This window comes from Ranitomeya variabilis, chromosome 1 (assembly GCF_051348905.1).
Source record: "Ranitomeya variabilis isolate aRanVar5 chromosome 1, aRanVar5.hap1, whole genome shotgun sequence".
Lineage (NCBI taxonomy): Eukaryota > Metazoa > Chordata > Amphibia > Anura > Dendrobatidae > Ranitomeya > Ranitomeya variabilis.
The window spans coordinates 67368933-67382815 of NC_135232.1; the positions used below are offsets into that span (position 1 = coordinate 67368933).

General features: G+C 46.7%; 1 protein-coding gene across 2 annotated transcripts in view; it reads right to left on the reverse strand.

Moving 5' to 3' along the window:
* LOC143805462 (von Willebrand factor A domain-containing protein 5A-like) overlaps positions 1 to 8239 on the reverse strand; it is a 150404-nt gene extending 142165 nt beyond the window's left edge. For both annotated transcript variants that reach the window (XM_077284881.1, XM_077284871.1), the window contains exon 1: positions 8109 to 8239. The gene's annotated coding sequence lies outside the window, so the exon portion shown is untranslated. The remainder of the gene's footprint in view (positions 1 to 8108) is intronic.
* Positions 8240 to 13883: the final 5644 nt, after the last annotated feature.

The following is a 13883-nucleotide window of genomic DNA, read 5'->3' on the forward strand; positions in this document are numbered from 1 at the left end:
CTATGAATTAACACATGTGGAATTATATACTTAACAAAAAAGTGTGAAACAACTGAAATTATGTCTTATATTCTAGGTTCTTCAAAGTAGCCAGCTTTTGCTTTGATGACTGCTTTGCACACTCTTGGCATTCTCTTGCGGAATTCCATTGCGGAATTTTCCGCAGCAGATTTGCAAAATCCGCAGTGAAAAACCGCTGCGGTTTTCACTGCGGATTTATCGCGGTTTCTTTTGCGGTTTCCTCTGCGGGCTTTCACCTGCAGATTTCTATTGGAGCAGGTGCAAACCCGCAGTGGAATCCGCACAAAGAATTGACATGCTGCAGAAAATAAACCGCTGCGTTTCCGTGCGTTTTTTTCCGCAGCATGTGCACTGCGGATTTGGTTTCCCATAGGTTTACATGGTACTGTAAACTCATGGGAAACCACTGCGGATCCGCAGCTGTGGAAATGCTGCGGATCCGCAGCAAAATCCGCAGCGTGGTCACATACCCTAACACCTGCTCCATAATAGAAAACCGCAGGTGTAAAACCGCAGAGGAATCCGCACAAAAACCACAGTAAATCTGCAATAAATCCACAGGAAAAACGCAGTGTTTTTGCCCTGCGGATTTATCAAATCCGCAGCCCTCGCAAATACGTGTGCACATAGCCTTAGAGTAACAGGATGTTCTTTGTGCTCGAGAAAAGGGGGCGTGGCTAAGCCAGAAAATGCGCGCACAGACATTTAAACTGTGGGGGCGGGAACGCTGAGCGCGCAGAGTGGTGTGAGGTAATTTCTGTTGTGAGGTGAGGGGCCGGAGCTAAGGGGAGCTGGAGACGAGAGGACGCGCTGACCGACGGGGTCCCGCTGACAGGCCGCATGTACCCCTGTCCCCGCTAACATCGCTGTCCCCGCCTACATCAAGGTCCTTGACAAGACTGCAAACTTGGCCGACGACGCTGACACAAGTGCCCCGGCCGACGGTACTGCCTGGGGAAGGCAAGGTCTGTGTGAGGGATACCGGTGCTCAACGATACAACTCAGCAGACCAAACAGACCACCGCGTACTGTTTCGGGACCGTCTCCCGGGCCCCAATAGTACAAGAATTCTCACCGCTGAGGGAAGAATCTGCCCCTCCTTCTGCCCTGCATCTGTGGTCCCAGTGGTCGGCGCTCATAGCAAGTGAGCATTTCTACCACATACAGGTGATCTGGTCATAGCCTGCACGTAGCAGAGAAATCGGGCTATGGCAGCTCCTAGTCTCCCATGGAGGCTATTGAAGCATGCCAAAAGTAAAAAAAAATGTTTTTACAAATATTAAAAAAATTCAAAAAATTCAAATCACCCCTCTTTCGCCACATTCAAAATAAAACAAACAAAAAACTAAAAAAAATACACATATTTGTTATCTCTGCATTCAGAATCACCCGATCTATCAATAAAAAAAGGATTAACCTGATCGCTAAACAGCGTAGTAGTCCATGAGCCGGGCCAGATATCGGTACCACCCGGAGTGACTAATTTTCTTTGGTATTTTTAGGTAGATGCATGTCTGTAGTTTATTTTTTGATATGATAGCCCTTACATATACGTAGCTTATTAACCCCTTCAGCCCTAGGCCTATTTGTACCCAAGTGCCTAAGCCAATCTGACCTGTGCCACTTCATGGGCTAATAACTTTGGAACGCTTTCACCTATCCAAGCCATTCTGAGATTGTTTTCTCGTGACATATTGTACTTCACGTCAGTGCTAAATGGGAGTCAATATATTTTACCTTTCTATATAAAAAAATGCTAAATATTCGGAAATTTTGGAAAAATCGGCAATTTTTTAACTTTGAAATTCTCTGCTTTTTACAAAAATACTGATACCCCCCATAATAGTTATTAATTTACACTCCCCACATGTTTACTTCATATTGGCATCATTTTGAAAATGAAACCTTATTGTTTTACGACGTAATAGGGCTTATAGTTTTATGCGCAATTTTTCACATTTACAGCAAAACCCACTTTTCAAAGGACCAAGTCACTTCTGAAGTCACTTTAAGGGGCTTACATAACAGAAACCACCCATAAATTACCCCATTTTGCAAACTACACCCCTCAAGCTGTTCAAAACTCATTTTTAAAAACTGTTAACCCTTTAGGTGTTCCACAGGAATTTTAGCAGAATGAAGGCGAAATTTCAAAATTTCATTTTTTTTCCAGATATTACATTGTAATCCAATTTTACCTGCAACCTAGCAAGGGTTAACGGCAAACCCAAACTTGGTTACCCTAATTCTGCAGTTTATAGAAACACCCCACATGTACTCGTAAACTAAAGTATGGGCACACAGCACAGCTCAACACGGAAGGAGCGCTATGTGGTTTTTGGGTGTCTTCCACACAATCTGTAATCTCCTCTCTATCATAGGGAACAGATTTCAGGATGCAGGCCTTAGAGATCTGTGTGTTGAATCCGGTGTAATCGCTGAAGGATCAGTGTCTGGAGTGATGGACGGCCGGAGGTACAACAGAGCAGTGAGACTACACAAGCTGGTCTATGAAGCACTTATGAGGCTTGCATGGAAAAACTTCCTTCCATGGCTAGAAGAAAACCATGCAAGGGACCTTCACCATCTGGATGAAACACTGAAGAACATCACAAACTTTCGCATCAGTGTGTCGCAGGGATCCTTCGAAAAGCTCTTGGATAATGAATCTTGCACACTTACCCTGAAGCTCTTTCAAGTTTATCTTGAGACCCTCAGAAATGAACAACTCTCAGCATTCTGGATGTCATACTTGGACATGGTCGAGACCATGCTGGCCCTGGTTCGAGCTTCAAGAGAAGGCAACTGGATGCTTCACCTAGGAGCAATCCGACAGATGATACCATGGTGTTTTGCCTATGACAAGGTCAACTATGCCCGATACCTAACCTATTACTATGCCACAATGTCTCGGCTGCCCATAGAACACCCAGAGGTCCATGAATACTTCATGCAAGGTGGCTTTTCGGTCCAGATCGGTAGCAAGAATCCTTTTGGACGAATTCCTGTGGACCAGACCATTGAAGAGACAATCAACAAAGACACCCAGACACCAGGGGGCACAAAAGGCTTCAGCCTCAAAGTTGGAGCTGTTTCCAGGTTCTACCTGACATCAGAGTACCGCAGTATGTACTTGAGGCAGCTGAGGGCCCTGGTAGGCCAACAATATACTGACTTCAGCCATTCAGACCTACAGGTGTCTAGGATTAGAAGAGATGAAGCCGATGTCCAATCTTTCGTTCAACTGCTGGAGACAGGTTGGGTGAACCCCTTCAACAAAGAGCATAATGGTGAACTTATCAGTTTGTCAACAGCGACTGTAGCACCACCAGATGTAGCCAAAGACCTTCAAGGGGCATACAGTATAGGAGAGGATGCATATCAAACATTCAAGGATGAGCGTTTGGGTACCGATAAGCCAACTACATTGTTTCATGACAAGATGACGAAGAACAAACTTAAAACGTTCTCTAACATCCAAATGAAGACACGCAGACAAGGTCTTGGCAAGGAGGTAATTTTGAAGGCTGACAGAAACCTATTTGGCCAGATGATACTTGTAGCTGAGAACAGAAAGCTACAAATGAGTGATGTCTTGACTCATCCCCTGGGTCCATTGCCATGGGCACTTGCCAATGGTGATGGGTCTATCCGCAAGACCAACAAGGCTGCCCTCGCAAGGGAGTTGGAGAGGAATGCTCGTCCTGCAGAAGTGATCCCCGAGCCCTCTGCAACCATCATTGATGGGATGAGCCTGGTTCAGAAACTGAAGGGAAACAATGCAACATTTGGCCAGCTAGCAGGCACAGCAATGAGTCGCGCTATCCATGAGGGTGCTAAGAGCAAGCGCATTGATATTGTCTTTGACGTCTACAAGGAGACATCCATCAAAGATACAGAAAGAGTCAACAGATATGAAGGCACAGGGATCCATTTCAAGAACATTCAACATGGGCACAACATCCAGCAGTGGAAAAAGCTTCTAAGTAGTTCCTCCAACAAGGCAAGTCTCATAAAGTTTCTGGTAGAAGAATGGAAGGCGAAACACCACAGGGAGAAGCTTGAGGAGAAGGAGCTGTATGTCACATGTGAGCAGCTCTGCTTTAAGATCACCAAAGAACAGTGGGAAGAGGCTGCTGACCTTAAGTCAAATCAAGAAGAAGCAGACACACGCCTCCTTCTCCATGCTCTTCATGCAGCAGAATCTGGTTACAAGTCGGTCATCATCACTTCGGAGGATACTGATGTCATGGTCCTGTGTCTGGGCATGTGCCACAAAATCCCATCCCACCTGTTCCAGAAATGCGGTACACAGAACCGGACAAGATTCCTGGATATCACCACTCTGAGCCGAACATTGGGAGGCAGCGTATGTGATTCATTGATTGGTATGCATGCATTTACAGGCTGTGACACCGTCAGTGCATTCGCTGGCCGTGGGAAGATGACGACACTCAAGCAGTTGAAGATGAACAAGACATACCAGGATGCCTTTCAGGAAGTTGGTCGTTCATGGGAAGTGTCTACCGAACTTTTTGAGAAGTTACAGGAAATCACCTGCCACATGTACCTGCCAACTACCCAAACAACTGAGGTAAACAGGCTCCGTTATCAGCTGTTCTGTGCCAGACGTGGAGTGGTAGAGTCAAGTCAACTCCCTCCTTGCCAGGACTGCCTTTTCATGCATGCACTGCGTGCAAACTACCAGGCTGCGATCTGGAGGAGAAGTCTGCAGAGCCAGCCATGGGTTGCAAACCCAACAGACTGCGGTTGGATGATAGATAACGACGGAAAGCTTGTTGTCAAGTGGATGCAAGGGGCACCAGCACCAGAAGCTATTATACAGCTACTGTCCTGCAAGTGTGTGCGGTCATGTGAACTTCCTCAGTGTACTTGCCTCAGCAATGGCCTGAAGTGCACAGACATGTGCAGATTACAGACATGCCAGAACAAGGGTACTGAAGACGAGCCAGTAGAACAACAGTCAGATTCAGAGTCCGATGTTGAAGATATTATGGAGTAACATATATATATATATATATATATATATATATATATATATATATATATATATATATATATATATATATATATATATATATATATATATATATATATATATATATATACACATGACATGTTCAGTGTGTATTTACATAACTTGGATTAAATTTTGTTACAAATACTACATCTAGTCACTCCGGGTGGTACCGATATCGTCATATTTGGTTCTTGGCTCATGCTAAAATTCCTGTGGAACACCTAAAGGGTTAACAGTTTTTAAAAATGAGTTTTGAACAGCTTGAGGGGTGTAGTTTGCAAAATGGGGTAATTTATGGGTGGTTTCTGTTATGTAAGCCCCTTAAAGTGACTTCAGAAGTGACTTGGTCCTTTGAAAAGTGGGTTTTGCTGTAAATGTGAAAAATTGCGCATAAAACTATAAGCCCTATTACGTCGTAAAACAATAAGGTTTCATTTTCAAAATGATGCCAATATGAAGTAAACATGTGGGGAGTGTAAATTAATAACTATTATGGGGGGTATCAGTATTTTTGTAAAAAGCAGAGAATTTCAAAGTTAAAAAATTGCCGATTTTTCCAAAATTTCCGAATATTTAGCATTTTTTTATATAGAAAGGTAAAATATATTGACTCCCATTTAGCACTGACGTGAAGTACAATATGTCACGAGAAAACAATCTCAGAATGGCTTGGATAGGTGAAAGCGTTCCAAAGTTATTAGCCCATGAAGTGGCACAGGTCAGATTGGCTTAGGCACTTGGGTACAAATAGGCCTAGGGCTGAAGGGGTTAATAAGCTACGTATATGTAAGGGCTATCATATCAAAAAATAAACTACAGACATGCATCTACCTAAAAATACCAAAGAGAATTAGTCACTCCGCTTGGTACCGATATCGTCAAATTTGGTTCTTGGCTCATGGACTATAGCAAGAAAAAAAGTCGAAACACCAGAATTCCGTTATTTTGGTCACCGAAACATTGCATTAAAATGCAATAACGGGCGATCAAAAGAACGTATCTGCACCAAAATGGTATCAATAAAACAGTCAGCTCAGGACGCAAAAAATAAGCCTTCACTCAACCCGAAATCACAAAAAATGGAGACGCTACAGGTCTCGGAAAATGGCTCAATTTTTTTTTAACTAAGTTTGGATTTTTTTCACCACTTAGATAAAAAAGAACCCAGACATGTTTGGTGTCTATGAACTCGTAATTACCTGGAGAATCCTATTGGCAGGTCAGTTTTAGCATATGGTGAATAGGGTAAAAACAAAAATCCAACAAAACGTTGTGGAATTGCACTTTTTTTTTTTTCAATTTCATCGCACTTGGAATTTTGTTCCTGGTTTTGAGTACACGATATTATAAAACCAATGGTGTAGTTCAAAAGTACAACTTGTCCCGCAAAAAAACACAAGCCGTCACATGGCCATATTAACGGAAAAATAAAAAAGTTATGGCTCTGGAAAGGAGGGGGAACGAAAAATGAAAATGCAAAAATGAAAATAGCCCAGGTCATGAAGGGGTTAAACATCCTAACAAAAAAACTTTAAAAGTTACGGCTCTGGGAAAAAGGGGAGCGAAAACAGAAATTAAAAACGAAAAAGGGCAGGGTCTCTAAGGGGTTAAGACATGTACTACCTTATATTACACCCTGATATTAGCGCGTTTACCACATCGGTGGTCTTGTATTTATTTCCATGTAGCTACATAGTGGGCCCCAAGAATGATTTTCTCTGGTGGGCCCAAGGTGCTCCAGTCCCACGCTGCCTCTGCGTGTATATACAACACTGTATACTACGTACACTGTACCCCTGTATACTGGGAGTACCGTACCCCTGTATACTATGACTACTGTATACCATGAGTACCATATACTGTACTCCTGTACTATAAGTACCATACCCCTGTATACTATGACTACTGTACACCATGAGTACCGTATACTGTACTCCTGTACTATAAGCACCGTACCCCTGTATACTATGAGTACTGTATACCATGAGTACCGTATACTGTACTCCTGTACTATAAGTACAGTATACCTGTATACTATGACTACTGTATACCATGAGTACTGGATTCTGTACTCCTGTACTATAAGTACCGTATACCGTACCCCTGTATACTATGACTACTGTACACCATGAGTACCGTATACTGTACTCCTGTACTATAAGCACCGTACCCCTGTATACTATGACTACTGTATACCATGAGTACCGGATTCTGTACTCCTGTACTATAACTACCGTACCCCTGTATACTATGACTACTGTACACCATGAGTACCGTATACTGTACTCCTGTACTATAAGCACCGTACCCCTGTATACTATGACTACTGTATACCATGAGTACCGTATACTGTACTCCTGTACTATAAGTACAGTATACCTGTATACTATGACTACTGTATACCATGAGTACCGGATTCTGTACTCCTGTACTATAAGTACCGTATACCGTACCCCTGTATACTATGACTACTGTATACCATGAGTACCGGATACTGTACTCCTGTACTATAAGTACCGTATACCGTACCCCTGTATACTATGACTACTGTATACCATGAGTACCGGATACTGTACTCCTGTACTATAAGCACCGTACCCCTGTATACTATGACTACTGTATACCATGAGTACCGGATACTGTACTGCTGTACTATAAGCATCGTACCCCTGTATACTATGACTACTGTATACCATGAGTACCGGATACTCTGTACTCCTGTACTATAAGTACCGTATACCATACCCCTGTATACTATGACTACTGTATACCATGAGTACCGGATACTGTACTGCTGTACTATAAGTACCGTATACCGTACCCCTGTATACTATGACTACTGTATACCATGAGTACCGGATACTGTACTCCTGTACTATAAGCACCGTACCCCTGTATACTATGACTACTGTATACCATGAGTACCGGATACTGTACTGCTGTACTATAAGTACCGTATACCATACCCCTGTATACTATGACTACTGTATACAGTGCCTCTAGCAATAAATACCCTCTGTATACTACCCAATCGCCTTCCCATTACCTCGGTGTCAGTGCTCCTGCCTCTCCTGGATGTGTGACAGCCTGCAGGCTAGCTTCTGTGACTTCCCGTCAGCCTGTATACAGGCGGTGCTGCTGCTGTGTCATAGATGGGAGTGTCGCTGTTTGGCTCCCAGCAGCTTAAAGGGAGAGGAGGAGAATAAATCCTGCAGTCAGTGAGTGTGCAGCATGGGAAGAGCCAGCAAACATCACCCGCAAGAACCACAGAGATCTGCAGCAGTAACACTGTGGGCCACATGATAGGCCTCCAGGACAATGTGCAGCTGACCTGGGGTATCCGAGTCATGATGCAGTAACGCTGAACCTGCATCTAGTTAGAGATTACAAAAAACAAATCTGACCAGGCAGCACTTGCTAACAGAACAAGCAAATGTGAACAGGTGCGAGCTGCAGTGACTGTATCATTAGGCAAACTGGGGCCCTGGGCAAAAGTTTAACCCCTTAACCCCCAAGGGTGGTTTGCACGTTAAAGGGAACCTGTCACCCCCAAAATGGAAGTTGAGCTAAGCCCACCTGCATTAGGGGCTTATCTACAGCATTCAGTAATGCTGTAGATAAGCCCCCGATGTAACCTGAAAGACGAGAAAGAGGTTAGATCATACTCACCTGGGGGGGCGGTCCGATCCGATGGGTGTCGTGGTCCGGGGCCTCCCATCTTCTTACGATGACATCCTCTTCTTGTCTTCATGCCGCAGCTCCGGCACAGACGTACTGATTTGCCCAGTTGAGAGCAGAGCAAAGTACTGCAGTGCGCAGGTGCCGGGAAAGGTCAGAGAGGTCAAGCACCTGTGCACTGCAGTACTTTGCTCTGCCCTCAAGTGGGCAAATCAGTACGTCTGCGCCGGAGCCGCAACGTGAAGACAAAAAAGGATGTCATCTTGTAATGAGCTGGCCGGCTGTGACTGTTCTGTTGTCATTGACATAGAATCTGTGACAGACACTGCCCCCGTGTGGCCAGAAGTTATACCTATGCCGAATGTGATTACAGAGAAACAAACTGTATTGGCTAAACTCCCCCCTGTTATGTCATGTGACCAGGAAGGAGAGGGAGAAGAAGAAGAGCCCGGAAAACCAGTCGGTGCAGAGAGAAGTCTGTGTGTGCTGGCGTCCTCCTGTTGATGCGATATAGAGGATTGCCTGGATGATCTCTCTCTCTTGGAAACTGACATCCAGATTGTTCCCAGCTCCCACACTGCAGAGCACTCAGCGGTGACATCTTCTCAGATCCTGGAGCCCATGAACTGTAAGCGGGTCCTCTGTTGAGAGGCCGAACATTCCACCCTTACCTGCTGGACCCCAAGGATTACAGTCTGGACCTGAGAGACAGAGTTTTGTTTACTCCCTGTTGTTTTCTCTTCGGCTGGAGCGTCTTTCTGCAGTGACAGACAGGCCTGCGACGTGGGAAGATAACCTCCTGGAGCAAAGGAACTGGTAACGTGTGGATAGCGACAGTGAGGGACAGTTTGTTATTACACGTTACACGATACTTTGTACTGTTTATTATTGTGTTCTGCTGTGTTGAGAAAATGTATAACAGTAAAGATACGTTTGTTAAGATGGAATCTGGGTGTGGAGGTTTTGCTGGGCCAGATCATGGATATGCATGGGCGGCCTTCCCCTCGCCCACTTCATCTGGCGTAGTCGGCAGGATCTGTGCCCAGCAGGATTCCCACCCAGGCCCAGTATACAGTCAGAAACCGCCGCCGGTGTCCATTGTAAACCAGGTCAGGAAATTTGGCGGGCGAAACTACCCCGTACCAGAGTGGGCGGAACAAGTGCGGATACTGGGAGAAATGTATAATATTGACCCTAAGACCTTGGCAGAAATGGCGGTACTGACGCTAGAGGGGGAGGCATGGACGACAGTCAGACTGGAGACGGTCAGGGGGCAGCGTGTGTTGGAGGATTTGGTGCGGGTGCTGGAAAAGACCTATGGACCTACTACGTACCAGGGAACACTGCGATACCTGTTCTTTAGACGGACACAGCTTGAATGGGAAGACATTCCCCAATATGCAAATGCCCTTCAGGTACTCCTTGAACAAGTCTGTGCAAAAGGGGAACAACTGGCTACTATAGCTCCTCGTGACCTGGTACTGAGAGACCAATTCGTTATAGGACTGAGAGACCAGTATCTTAACCGTACGCTACAGGACTTGATTCGCATGACGCCGACTCTCACCTTCGCTGAAGTCAAGCAGGAAGCCATAGAACGTTCTAGGGGACCCGTCATGGATGTGGGGACTCAAAGCGCTGCGTGCAGATCCATATTAGACAGTAAACAGCCCAACAGTGACACCGAGGAGCTGAAACGGATGGTAGCAGATTTACAGCAACAGGTGTCACAGTTAACACTAGAACGACAGAGAGACCAGCGGATACGACCTAGCCGTCCCACGGGACCGTGTTGGTCATGTGGTGACCCTCACCACAGGGCGAATCGTTGTCCTCAACGAACAAACCATCAGTTACCACGATGAACAGAATATCAGCTACATCCACAAGCAGAGCCACCACGCCAGGTCTCACCACAATGGCCGCCGTTAAACTAGACACCCCTGCAGCTGAGGTTCGAGCAGCAGGGGGGGACAGAGACCGGGGTGTAGAAAAACAGAACCAGCAACGGAGTACTCTTGCCTCGAGTAGTCCTATACTTGAAGTTATTCTGGAGGGAGTTGCGGTGCAAGGATTAATGGACACTGGGTCGCAAGTGACCACGATCTCTGAACAGTTTTATGAAAAGTACCTCAAACCAAGAACTGCTTGTGATCCAGATACCACCATTAAGATAATTGCGGCTAATAACCTACCCATTCCAGTAACCGGAGTCGCCTGGATGGATACGAAGGCCTGTGGACAAGACCTAGGGAAACGAGGAATCGTCATTGTCAAGGAAGGCTTCGGCTCCGAGACCCCAGTAATAATCGGAATGAATATCTTGAAGGACCTGGATCTTATGCTGTTGACAAGAAAAGGGCCCAAGTACTGGCAGAAAGTTACCAAACATAAACCGACTCGTCTGGCGTTCCAGCGCGTAATCCGGACCGTTGGACTTCAACAGATGGCAAAGGAACAACTACCCCTAGCAGCCATTAAAGTGCCCCGCTGTACCCGGATTACTTTGCCCGCTGAAAAAGAGACAGTCATTTCCTTGCCTCTTAACAGCAACCGACAACTTGAAGGAGTTGAAGTGTTAATCGAGTCGAGGGCTCCAAGTGGGGGTAAGCTAAACCCACTAGTCGCCCGCACCCTAGCCGTCGTGAGGAACGGAAGAGTCCCTGTCAGGCTAAACAACACCGCAGACGTAGGTGTAGCTCTCGAGGCTGGCACGCAACTTGCCAGGGTATATGCTCTACCCACAGAAGTGAACCCCATGGGACCCTTACAATTCACCCCGTCTACAGAAGATGGCTGGACGGTAACTGTCTCAGCCATAAATGCTCAAGCAGATGATGAAGACATTGGGCGAAAACTACTGGAAAAAGTGCAACTGGACCCATCCCAGTACACCAAACAGGAAGTGTCTCAAGTGGAGAAACTACTGCGAGAGGTACCGACAAATACCACCTCAACAATACCAGGAGGTGAAAAGCCTCTTAGAATCTATGCTACACACCGGAGTGGTGCGGGAGAGCCAGAGCCCATGGGCTGCACCCGTGGTGATAGTCAAAAAGAAAGATGGATCCCTGAGATTTTGCGTAGGCTACCGTCGGCTGAACGCTTGCACGATCCGGGATTCCTATCCACTACCCCGGATCGAAGAGTCACTGACCGCCCTAAAAAAAGCCAAATATTTTTCGTCTCTAGACTTGGCCAGTGGATATTGGCAGGTCCCCATGAGTGAGAAGGACAGAGAAAAAACCGCCTTCATCTTTCCCATGGGCATGTACGAGTTTGACCGGATGCCATTCGGCTTGAGTAACGCACCAGGGACCTTTCAGAGACTGATGGAACGCTGTCTGGGAGATTTCAACTTCGAATTCACGCTGATATACCTTGATGACATTGTGGTATACTCCGCCACCTTTGAGGATCATCTTCACAAGCTTGGCAAAGTGTTCCAGCGCTTGAAGAAACACGGCTTGAAGTTGAAGCCCAGCAAGTGCCGTCTATTCCAGCAGGAGATCGATTACCTGGGACACCGGATCTCGGCCGAAGGTGTCCAACCCTCTCCAGAGAAGATAGCAGCTGTCCAAGAGTGGCCACAACCAACTACCATCAAAGAAGTCCAGGCTTTCCTGGGGCTAGCGGGCTATTACCGCCGATTTGTCAAGGACTTTGCCCGGCTTGCGGAACCACTGCATGAGACCCTCCGAGGGACCGCGAACAGTCCCAGAGGACGACGCATCAGCTGGGGGCCCGACCAAGAAAGATCCTTCCGGGTGCTTCAAGCTGCTCTGACATCACCCCCTATTCTGGCATTTGCAGACTACACCTTGCCGTTCCAGTTATACACCGACGCCAGCCTTCAAGGTCTCGGGGCGGTCCTCTCCCAAGTCCAAGATAACAAGGAACGCGTAATAGCCTATGCCAGTAGATCCCTCCATGACACCGAAAAGAACCCCGTCAACTACAGCTCTTTCCGCCTGGAACTCCTGGCCCTGACCTGGGCTATGACAGAGAAATTTGCTGGCTACCTGACAGGGGCGGAGGTGCTGGTCGTGACAGACAACAATCCTCTTGCCCACCTAGAAAATGCCAAACTAGGGGCAATGGAACAGCGCTGGATGGCAAGGTTCTCTAGATTCCAATACAAAATTAAATACAGAGCGGGGATGGAGAATCAGAATGCTGACAGCCTTTCCAGAGTGACATCATCCCCGCCAGTGGTGGACCGGGATGAAGAGTTGGAGGAAGATGAACTGCCCGAATTTGCCCGGCTAGCTAAACAAATAGAAGATAGCCGCCAGTATGCTGTAGGCGGGATCGAAGCCGTAGTGGGGTCCCCCCTGTCCCAACAAGAATAGGCCAAGCTTCAAGATCGACCCTGAACACGTCTTACTGAAACAGTACGTGAAGACACAAGAGAAACCACCCTCCGAAGTAAGAGCCCGACTATCAACCAGGGCCTCTGCCCTACTTGCCCAATGGGATCGGCTGATCGTGAAGGATGGAGTCTTGTATCGCAGGGCCCTTTTATCCCATATGCTGGAAGAATGTTTGCAGATTGTCGTCCCGGTGCAGCTAGCCCATGAGATGGTGGCTGAAGCCCACAGAAGGAACGGCCACTTCGGCATAGACAAGACTCTCCGGTGGACCCAGCAATTCATTTTTTGCCCAGGACTCCGTAAGCTGGTTGAAAACGTCTGCCTAAGATGTCGTACATGTGAACTCCACAAGTCTACGGAGCAGCGTGCACCCGTCCAGACTATTAGCACATCCAGGCCCCTCGAATTGTTGATGGTGGACTATCTGTTGATCGGAACGGCGAATATTGGCTACCAGTACTGTCTGGTAATGGTGGACCACTTCACGAAATTCGCTGTTGCTACCAAAGATCAGACTGCCGAATCAGCTGCACAGGCCATCTGTCAACACTTCGTTCGGGTCTACGGGTGTCCGTAGCGGCTGCACTCTGATCAGGGGTCGTGTTTCGAAGGGCGAGTCATTGAAGAACTTCAGCAGATGTATGGAATCAAGAAGTCCAGGACCACCCCGTATCATCCACAAGGGAATGGCGCGTGTGAACGTTTCAACCGGACCCTCTTACAACTGATCCGAACCTTAGCAGAAGACAAAAAGCCCGACTGGCCTCGAT